Source organism: Petaurus breviceps, unplaced genomic scaffold (assembly GCF_028583685.1).
Source record: "Petaurus breviceps papuanus isolate PSGF00001 unplaced genomic scaffold, PetGlider_PUasm1.0 175, whole genome shotgun sequence".
Taxonomy (NCBI): domain Eukaryota; kingdom Metazoa; phylum Chordata; class Mammalia; order Diprotodontia; family Petauridae; genus Petaurus; species Petaurus breviceps.
The window spans coordinates 24,925,996-24,936,636 of record NW_027185764.1 but is presented as its reverse complement, the minus strand read 5'-3'; the positions used below and the strand labels follow the sequence as shown (position 1 = coordinate 24,936,636).

At 41.1% G+C, this 10,641-nt stretch overlaps 1 long non-coding RNA gene and 1 other non-coding gene across 2 annotated transcripts in view; both read right to left on the bottom strand.

Moving 5' to 3' along the window:
• Positions 1-236: 236 nt before the first annotated feature.
• The window catches only part of LOC138158757 (uncharacterized), a 12,368-nt gene continuing 1,963 nt past the window's right edge, over positions 237-10,641 (bottom strand). Inside the window, exons 2-3 of the long non-coding RNA XR_011167720.1 lie at positions 9,719-9,820; positions 237-1,231 (exon numbers count right to left, since the gene is read on the bottom strand). This is a non-coding gene — a long non-coding RNA (uncharacterized lncRNA). The remainder of the gene's footprint in view (positions 1,232-9,718; positions 9,821-10,641) is intronic.
• TRNAL-UAG (transfer RNA leucine (anticodon UAG)) lies at positions 9,914-9,995 on the bottom strand. Its single transcript has one exon. It is a non-coding gene; the product is annotated as a tRNA-Leu (tRNA).

The window sequence follows — 10,641 nt, the reverse complement described above, 5'->3', positions numbered from 1 at the left end:
GGGGATCCATAACAATTAGCAATTTAACAGTTAATCGGGACTTCCTATAATCAAGGCCATAGTCACAAGGAAGAGGAGGGGGCCACATTTTTCCATCAGTCCTCTAGTTGAATTTCTCCAAGAAAGAAGCTGTCCCAGTAGAGGCCAGGTTCGGATTCTTGGGAAAGCTGTCTGCATCTGATGTCCTCTTTTTCAGATTCCAAGGCTCAGGGGGTAATCTTTAGATGACTAGAGTTCAAATGTACAATATAAGAGCTTCCAGGAACACAATTTTACATATAAAGTTCTGGTGAGGTACAGTGAGGCTTTTCTCACAATTTTACAAAATGACATGATTACATTAAGTCAGGTACATGTCACCAAGATAACCAAGAAAACTTATATACAAACTACACAAGAATCATAATTAACATACAATTCCTTGTATCCCAGTGACCTATTTCATTTAAACAACACTTTTTAAATCCCAGATGCCTCATGTAGTTACAGAATTTAAAAAGTTTTGCTTCTCCAGTTCGGATCTAGAGGTGACCAGATAATTTTGACCTAATATAAATTAGTACAATTATTTAAGATTAGTTCCATATTTTGAAACTACAGAGAATTTTTGGTTTATTTATTCTTTGTTACTTCTACCTTTCCTAAATCCTGTACCTGGTATAGGAGTCCTTTAAAATACAAAAAAATCTTTTTAAAAAAAAAATTGATTTCATCTGCCCTTTGTAAAATTATTAGACAGATATATTAACAAAGTAACATTAGTTTCACCCTTACAACTATCTTATCCAATCCTTGTGCTAAAATCCAAAATCCATACCTCTAATCTTATTCCCAAACATGCTCAAAGCATGAATTCACATATAGAAAATTTTAAAGCCAATTTCTATACCTCTGTATTTAATCCTAGGTGCCATCTGGCCTGATCCTGTCGCTCTCCTCAAACTTCACTATCTTGGTCAATCAGGCATCTATTTCATTACTTTTTGCCTTATTACTAATCATCTCCTTCTTTGAAGGATGTTATCTCTATATTTATTCATTTATTTGGCCCTGAATATTACTTCTCAGTGAATTTTCTATAGAATAAAAAGAGGGACAATGTCATTAACCTTGCCAGAAGGAAAACTTCCTTAGTCTTGTTTGATTCCAGGCATGAGTCATCTCCGATAGTCATTCAGATAGTCACCAGGTGCTGAAAGCAAGGCTTAGGCATAAATAGGTGGGAGGTTTCCTTTTCAGAAAGAAAACGAACAATTGGGAAATAAAGTCAGAGAGATCCCACCTGGGCGGTGTCCGAGGTTGTCCCCAAACTTTTCCAAGCACAGACATCCACCTTGAACAGTTTGCAGCCTGCAGCCTCTGTCATCCCATTATCGGCTTTAATGACAACTCCTATAATCAAGGCTTAGAAAAATAGTAAAATTTACAGTCCCCCAGATTATTAAATAGCAAATAAAAATGGACTAGTGTCCTTCAGATAGGGCCATCTAAAATTTGATTGATCTATTAATCACAAACTCAAGTTACAAATCTTTCTGCCTTCCCAAAACTTCCTCATGCTCTCTCAACATACTTCTAAAACTGATATCAACTATCTGGAAACAGGAGGGTTGGATGAACCCCATTTGTCCCCAAACCTTCTTATCTGCTTTGTTCAGCTTTTCATAAATAGACCTTAAAGATAGTCTGAATTAACCTGGTGTTAAAAATGGTATCTTTCTTTTCTCTCAACTGAAGTATCTCTGATTAACCTAAATATCAGGCACCCAAGTACCCTATCATTCCAAGCACCCGATCATTTCCCCCTTAAACAGCTGGGACCCAAAATCATTTGGGTAGATCTGTCTCTGTTTCACAGGGGGCTAGGTCTGTAGCCAGTGGCTAAAACATGGCTGAAGCCAGGTCCAGAGGGTGATGGGCCATGGTCTTGGGACAGTGGGTACTCAGCCTGAGATGACATCTGCAAGTGAAGGGTGCTGAGCCTAGAAGAAACAAATCTGGCAAAGAGTTAATTAAACAAGGGCCAAAAAGGAGTATGAGGAAAGTGACCAGAAGTGGGGTGAGGATGGGCGAGTAGAATCCATTACTCAGACTGTCACTTTCCTTTATATTTCTATAAAATACATAAACAAGATACTTCATAAGTTATTATTCAACTGAATAGTAGACATACATCCTTGTTTCACAAAGCTTGTTTATCCTCTGATTATATTCACTCTGGAAGAAAGAGATAATTCAGAAATTGAATCTTTAACATATATTCACTTACAAATGTTAACTTTTGCTTAGAGTATGAAATAACTACAATTCCAGATCAAAACAGCCAGATCTCTTCTGCTTTTACAATCTCATTAAACCTTTATGAAGAAAGTTAGTTGATAACTGTTAAAATGATCTTAAGCAGTTTGCATAACTTTCTGCACATGTTCTAATTCTAGATGAGAAATAATATTAGATTTTCCAATAAGCTAACACAAAAAAACTCACATCTTTTACTGACCATGTGCTCTGATCATAGGAAATTTGCTAAAGAAGGAAAAAAAATCACCTTAAACAGCAAATTTCACCAATCACAGTTTAGAGAAATTTTGGGGGCTTCAATCCAATAAAGATTTACCAGGTCTCACAAATGTAGAGATTCCATTCTTAATCTGATCCCAAATCCCAGGGTCCCATCTAGAAAATTCAGAAAATTCATAGTAAGTTTGAATATTACAAAATCTATACATAATTGATAAAATGACCAGAAACCTTACAAAGTCTTTGTATAATTAAACTTGTTCTAGTATAAAAGATAAGAAGCTTCATAACTAAAACAAGTCCTGACCCACTTCACCCCCCCCTTTTTTCGGGGAAGGGGGGGCGTTGAGGACCTTGCCCACAAATTGTTTCCAGGGACACCTAAGTCCTCTTTTCCATATTCTAGGTTTTACAAAACTTAGAAGAGGATTCACAGGGTCTCTTCTTCACATAATTACCAATAATTAGTTTTTCCCTATTGTAAATACTTGATTTATGAACTGAAACTTCCAGTAAAACAAAGAAAAACTTAAAAACTTATGATTTCTTCAATTACAACATTTCAGAATATGACATGGTCAGAATACTTCACATTCACCATCATTTTCTTGTTCCTCTGACAGTATAATTCTTAATTTGACAGCATTTAGAGTATGAGAAACTGCTTCTATTAAAATATACATAATACAAATGTTTACCAGTAACAATATCACAAACAATTATGATGTACCTAAATTTAAACTTTAAACCAAAATCGAGTAATTACCAATCTGGTGATCTTAATTTAATAATTTCCAAATTGCTTTGCACAGAAAATCGTTCATCCCATAAACACTGGCATAAACTTCACACCTAAGAAAGGTTTCACATAAGGTTTCACCTTAGCTTACACAGTTTTCATTCAAAGAGATTTTTTAATACCAAGCACTGTGCCAAGCACCTTTACAATTATATTAGTCCCATCTCTTTCCTTACATCTATTCTTACATTCATTGCCAATGAATGGGTAACTCCTAAGCCTTTTTATGCTGTTCCCAATTTGAATCTCCCCCCTTGCTCTCCATTGGCTAGATGCAACCTGCTGAACTGCCCACGTCGTGTGCTCTTACTTGATCTGTTCCCCTTCAGACAGCTCCCTTTTACCTGACCAGAAGCCTGGTTCTGCTAGCTCAGAGCTCTGATTAGAACCAGTTACCTCTCACTGACATTCTGTTATCATTCAAAGCTGGGAGTTTTAATCCTGTAGAAACAGAATCCCTTCTTTAGTTTCCCACAACTGCACCTACCTTCCCTAGAAAGTAATTAAGTCTTTGGTAAGGATGATATAAAGATTTCAAAGCTGGAATGTTGCTCAGAAACTAAATGAAGGAAGGAAGGAATGAGGCAATAAGGTTTATTGTATGTAAAGCCCTGGGGATACAAATAGAAAAGATAGACAACTAGAAAAGAAAGCTCTAAGGGAGCTCACACTATAATTGGGAAAGACAACACTTACAGAAGATTCCAGTTGCAAATCAGATAGAAAGTTCCCATGGTCCTTAGGGTATAACAGCAAAGCAGACAGTAATGCCTCTTCCTTGGTGTTATTTCCAAGTTTCTGATACTGAACCACTTAACAATGCCAAGGACTAGGGTCGGCCAGGTGGCGCAGTGAGTAAGTGGGCTGGCTGGCCCCAGCGTGGGGAGACCTGAGATCGGTTCCAGCCTCAGATACTCGGCACCCACACACAAAAAAAATAACTGGCCGTGTAACCTTGAGCAAGTTACTTAACCCCGATTGCTTTAAAAAAAAAAAAAAACAATGCCAAGGACTTTGGTGACAAGAACTTTCCTTTCTGGGTCTTCAGAAGCTGTGGCTGTAATACCTGCAGGAGCAATTGCCAGGATGCATCTCTGTTAAGGTTTAGGGGGTGCTCAAGACCTCAAAATATCAAAACGCCAGATCCTGACAAATGAATGCAACCCAAGTGTTCTCTCAGCCAAAGTAAAGCAAAGTTTATTAAAGATTCACCTTAATGGGTAGACTCTTAAGGATACATGAAGCTTATATTGACAAGCAGGCCAGAATAATCCCACACAAAATGAGTCTGTACTAGATTGAATTCTCGGCCCCTTATGGAGGCAGGATGGATCTTATATACAGAAAGATTGTGAGAGAATTTAAGGGGTGGTCTAGAGGAGGGGCTTGGGGAGGGTCATTTCACTCAATTTCACAACCTTGGAATTATTCTCCTTTGAATCTTCTCTCTCCCTTACTGTCCAATTTCAATGGGGCCAAAGCTTATAAACTCTAGATCTATAATTCCTCTCACACCTGTACTTTCTCACCACATATATTGCTAGGCCCTTGGCACATTCTCTAATAGCCTCCAAATTGACTCCCCTGCTTCCAGTCTCTCCCTCTCTTCAATCCATTCTCTACCAAGCTGCCAAAATCATCTTCCTAAGGAACTTACACACACAGCTGCTCCCCCTTGTTTCTAATAAATCAACAAGTGTTTGTTTGTTACATGCCCACTGTGTACCAGGCACTGTCTTGGGCACTAGAGAGATAAATGGCTCCTCTCAAGGAACTTGCATTCTTCTTTTTTTTTAAAGCTCTTTACTGATCTACATTCATGGTTATAATTATTAATTGTTTATTTCTTGCCATCATGTTTGCAGCTTGTAGCTTTTTCTCTTCCCCCACCATGTTACAAAGATGAAGGCGGTAGGAGGGAAATATAGTTAGTCTTTTTTTGCTTTCTGGAGGGCAGTTGGGGTTAAGTGACTTGCCCAAGGTCACTCAGCTAGTTTTTGTGTTAAGTGTCTGAGGCTGGATTTGAACTGAGGTCCTCCTGACTCCAGGGCCAGTGCTCTATTCACTGTGCCACCTAGCTGCCCCAAAGAATTTGCATTCTAAGAGAAGGATACAACAAAGCTTTGAGATCTCCCTTCACATTTCCAACTAACCAACCTCATTCATAGAATTTAGACAATTTAATTTTTAATGGCAATGTGACTTATTATGAGGTAACTGCTAAAGACTCTTCTCCTCCCTCTGCCTGCCTAAGGCATGAGGAATAAGGCCAGAGATGGGATAGTTAGTTTGGAATTTACTAAGTTTAAAAGCATTTGAAAAACAAGTGTGGTGAAGAATCAGAGACTAGTACTGTTGAGGTTTGGGGTTTAGGGGTGCTTGAGAACCCAAAATACCAACACACCAGGTCCTGCTGAATGAAGCTGACTCAAACCTTCTCTCAGTCAAAGAAAAGTGAAGTTTATTAAAGATTTGCTATATGGGGTATGGCTCTTAAGAAGCTTGTACTGTGAATTTGTATTGACAAGCAGGCCAGAACAATCTGACACAGACTGAGTCTGCGCTAGATCTCAGCATCTTCATAAGGCAAGATGGGGCTTATATATAGAAAGACTGTAGGAGAGATCTAGGGGTGGTCTAGAGGAGGGGTTTGGGGAGGGTCTTGACTACTGAGGTCAGACTCCAGGAATGGGATTAAGGGTGAGAAATAATTGAAGGCTACCTGGAGATGACAGACAATGGAGGTCTAGGCTAGTTTAAGAGTAACAGAGATTTGGGCCTAGCAATAATGAAAGGCTTATGGTGTCATAGACCCCATCAATACCACCACCAGATCTCACTATGTCTGAGGAGTTTAACAGTAGTAGCCTGTCCTATCTGACTCCTCTCATCTAGGCCTGGCTCATTTCTTTCTCCTGGCTTTCTCCAAATCTCAGCTAAAAAATCCCACCTTCTGCAAGAAGTCTTTCTGTATTCCCCCTCAGTGCTAATGATTTCCCTTTGAGATTATTTCCAATTTGTTATATGTTTCTGTGTGTATGTATATGTGTGTATTTGTGTTTATATGACATGACTATGCTAAAGTCAAGTTACAGTGTGTCCAACTGTGGCTCATATGAGCTCAGAATGCTCTACCACAGGTCCAGCACAAATAGTCTGTGTGAACATTTAGGGTGGAAACTAAACTTGTGCATCCTGTGTTTCCTTTGAGCTGTCTCAATTCTGCGTTACTCAGAGAGCACAGCCCCTTCTCTGATGTGGACATGCCATGCTGGGCAGTCCTGTGCCAGCGTCTCCCATGGAACACAATCAATTCCAAAGTTCTTAAGAGAGAATATATATATATGTGTGTATGTATGTATGTATATATATGTATATATAGTATGTGTATATGCACATATACACAAGTGCATATACAATGTGTGTGCATATACATACATGTGTATATGTATGTATATATACACAGAGATACATATATCTATACATGTGTAAGAGTCAGCAGGGTGAATTTTGTTTGCACAAAGGTCATCTGAAGGAGAAATGCAATCAACATGCTTTGTTAGGCTAATGGCTAAGTTTCCATATCAGGAGATGGGGCCACAAAAGGGAAGGTATCCCGGGGAAGAGAGTTTTGAAGAACAGACTGGGGGTCCCCAAGGAACAAAAGTAGGACAAAGGTTAAGTACCATCTTTACCTCGTCTGCTTAATAAGGCTCATGTATGTTAACTTACAGGCTCCTAAGGAGGAATTAGCACCATTTTGTGAACATGTGTTACTTAAGGTGGGAGGGGGAACATATTAAGAGGAATACATAGTAGGCCGTTCCCAAAAACCCGTGAAACTAGGCTGAGTCAGCTAGGAGGGACTGGAGACCAAGAGCAGGGAACAAAAGGGACTTACTTTCACTTGCGTAGGGTATGAGAGTTCTCATCCTGGGTGCCTTCACCCACTCTATGGATGTATTAAAATTCCAACTGCTTCACTCATCCATAGTCTGTCTAATTTTACTGTGTCTATTTGGGCATGAGGGGTTATTTCCCACACATAAATATAGCTATATCTCTATAATGTAGATACGCCTATATATATTGCTAGTCATTTTAGATCATTTGAACCCCAATAAGGGCCAAAGCCTGAACTAATCAACCAGAAATGCTTTACTCTAAAAATGCCCTTTCCTGTGTCAGCAACATTAAGACCAGATGAAGCTGATTAGGACCATTTTTCCTGTTTATGACCACTAAAGGACAAGATGTGTAAGACCAGACTTTGTCTTGAATAGTAGGACTTCTCTTATCTTGGTATCCTATGGACATGTGCTGTATAAGGTAAACAGATATAAACATAATTTCAGCCAACACTGTCAACTGTCTTGTCTTACTGTATTTACAACTTATTCAACTAAGAAACTTCCTTTCTCATGGTACGGTTAAACACATATGGAGACCATGAATCTGAAGGATGCAGACATCCCAAGATTGGGATTGTTCTAAAACATATTTAAGGCTGATCATTCTTTTACCAGTCAGTCAGAAATTTTCTTCTGGCTCCATGATCACATATCTCCTAGCTTTAAGGGAATAAAATAATATCAATTTCTTTATCACCTAGCCTGTTTGCCTCTTTTAACCAAACCTTCAGGTCGACAATATCTAATATGTATGTGTTTATATATAATTTAATATGCCCCTATTATGCCTATGTATAGAGATATAATAAATACATATTAATAATATATATTGTTCATACATGGTTGTATGTATGTTGACTGTCCCAATAGATGGAGAGCCCCTTGAAGCCAGGGACTGTTTTTTCCTCTTTGCATCTCCAACACTTAACACAATGCCTAGTGTACATAGTAGGAGTTTAATAAATGCTTGTTGCCTTGACATGACTTGACTGGCTCTACTCTACTCATTTTTATGTACAGACCTGCCAAAGCCACACCTATTCTCCAGGAATCTTCTAGCCAAATTCAGTCCTTTTTGGGAAACCCTTCTCATCAGGGTCCTGTTAGGCAGAGGCAGTGGCCAAATGGAACAGAACCACTTCACAAGCCCAGTCTGAAGACCTCCAGTCTAGCTTCCATTCCCATTCCTCAATCTCGATACCATTTGAGTTTTGCTCTCATTGTTTCTCTCTAAGAACCTAAAGCCAGTCAGTTCTAATTCCCAACTTGGACTGCTACATCCATACTCAGCTCAAAGTTCATTATGGTCTCTGTCCCTCCTAGGACAGGCAGTAAGAAGCATCCTGGACTAAGACTTTCCCCAAAGTTCCAACAGCTAGGCTCTGAAGACCTCTGTCTGCCAAGATACATCTCCAAAAGCCTGTTGGAATCCATTTATACATCAACAAACATTTAGCAAGAGCCTATTGTGGGCATGCACTGTCCTTGGTTCTTGGGGAGACAAAATGACAAAACAAGGTTTTTGTCTTCTAGGAGTTGTCCACTGACAAGGCCCAACTCAGAAGCTACCTTCTTCATGAAGCCTCTCCTAACCTTTCCCAAATGAAGGTGGTATCCTCTCCTTCAAATTTCTCATAGTAACTGCCTGAACTTTTACCCTCACTCTCTGGTAGCATGGATATGTGTCCTCCCCTATACATTGCAAGCTCCTTGAGAACAGGATCTGTATCTTATCTATCACTATATCCCCAGTACTGAGTGTTTTGGACAAATGGGTCAAAAATAAATGCTTGCTGAATTGAATTAAATTCAATAGATAATCAGAAGATCAGGGAAGTTAGAGATGCTAACCTGAGTTTATTATAACTCACATTTATCTAGAACTCCAGAACTTTGATTATACATTCCTCTATAAAATGGAGAGGTTGGGCTGGGTAATGATGCTAAGAAAGAGGCTTGCTCTCCACCCCCACCCGCTTACCCCATACAACACACAGCACAGGTGGCATTTCTCAGTTCCTGCTATCACAGCCTTTAACCCCTAGGTCAGCTTTTAGCAGGCAGCCCCCCAGTTCAGTCACTGTGCTTGGGTGACCCCAAAAAGATCCAAAACTTCAGAACAAACCCACAGGATCCCAATGGACTTGATAAACCAGTGTTTTAAGTCATAGAATTTCCATCTGTGACCTCAAGCAAATGATGACTTCTTAGACTAGTAAGAGTTGGGCTTGACGACCTCTAAGGTCCCTTTTAGCTCTAAATGCTTTGGGAAAACCACCGGCCTCTTCCCGTCTCTGCCCTCTTTGGACTCTATTAGAAGTCGTGTCCTAGTCCGAGCAGGGGACCCCCCCCTACCCCACCCCGTGCTCCGGGTCCGAGCATCTCTGACCACAGCCTTAACCAACAGAAAAAGGGGGTCCCACTGCAGCTGCTGGAGAAATGACCTCACCCTCAGGCACACCTGCCCTCTTTACCCGTCATCCCTTACCTGCGTCCAAGCGGTACAGGTGAGCCTCCAAGGCTGCAGCTGGAGACTGCGGCTCTGCGCAAGTCCCGGGCGGGGCGGGGAGAGAGGGCGACCGCGTAACCTCTAAAACAAACACTGGGCGTGAAGTGGAGGTCAAGGGGGTGGTGGGGAAGCAAGCTGAGAAGTAAAAAGCTTCATGGAGGAAAATTCAGGGTATGGCAGCGGTGGGATTCGAACCCACGCCATCGAAATGACTGGAGCCTAAATCCAGCGCCTTAGACCACTCGGCCACGCTACCGCCCGTTACACGCAGGCGCCTCCCGTCTATATGAAGATGACGACACTCCAGCCCCGCCCCCTAGCAAGTACCCGTAGGTCCGCAGATCTTCCGGCTGCTTTCTCTTTGCCCTGAATTGTAAAGGAAAAAGTCGGGAAGAATCCCCCACAGTCTGTGTACAGCTTTCCTTCAGAGCGGTGACCTCAGTTATTTTTTAAATGCTGCTCTAGAACCGGAGGGCACAAAAGCCGCAGATCACTGAAGGAAGTTAAATTAAATATATCAGTACGTTAAAAGCGTGCGTACATTGAGGCATAGATTTAATTTCAAATATTCATTTTCGTTTCCTCGCGAGCACCCAAAATGCGTCCTGGCCAGCAGGTGGCACTGCCGCTTCACTGGCGGCGCGAAAGACCGAGTGAGCCACGTGGGAGGCTAGCTCCGACCGCTCCCTCCCTCCCTTGCGCCTGCGCCCTGAGCACCTCAGAATCCCTAAGTCTGACTGTAGACAACTCGGCCACGTGCAAAGGATAGCCACGTGGCCTCACTCCCCTCCCCCTTCTCTTCTCTTCTCCCTCCCATTCCCCCTTACCCTCCCCGGGTGGGGACGGAAGAAACTATGTGGGGCGATTTCCGTACCCCCATGCGTCCGTAACAGAAGAGAGAG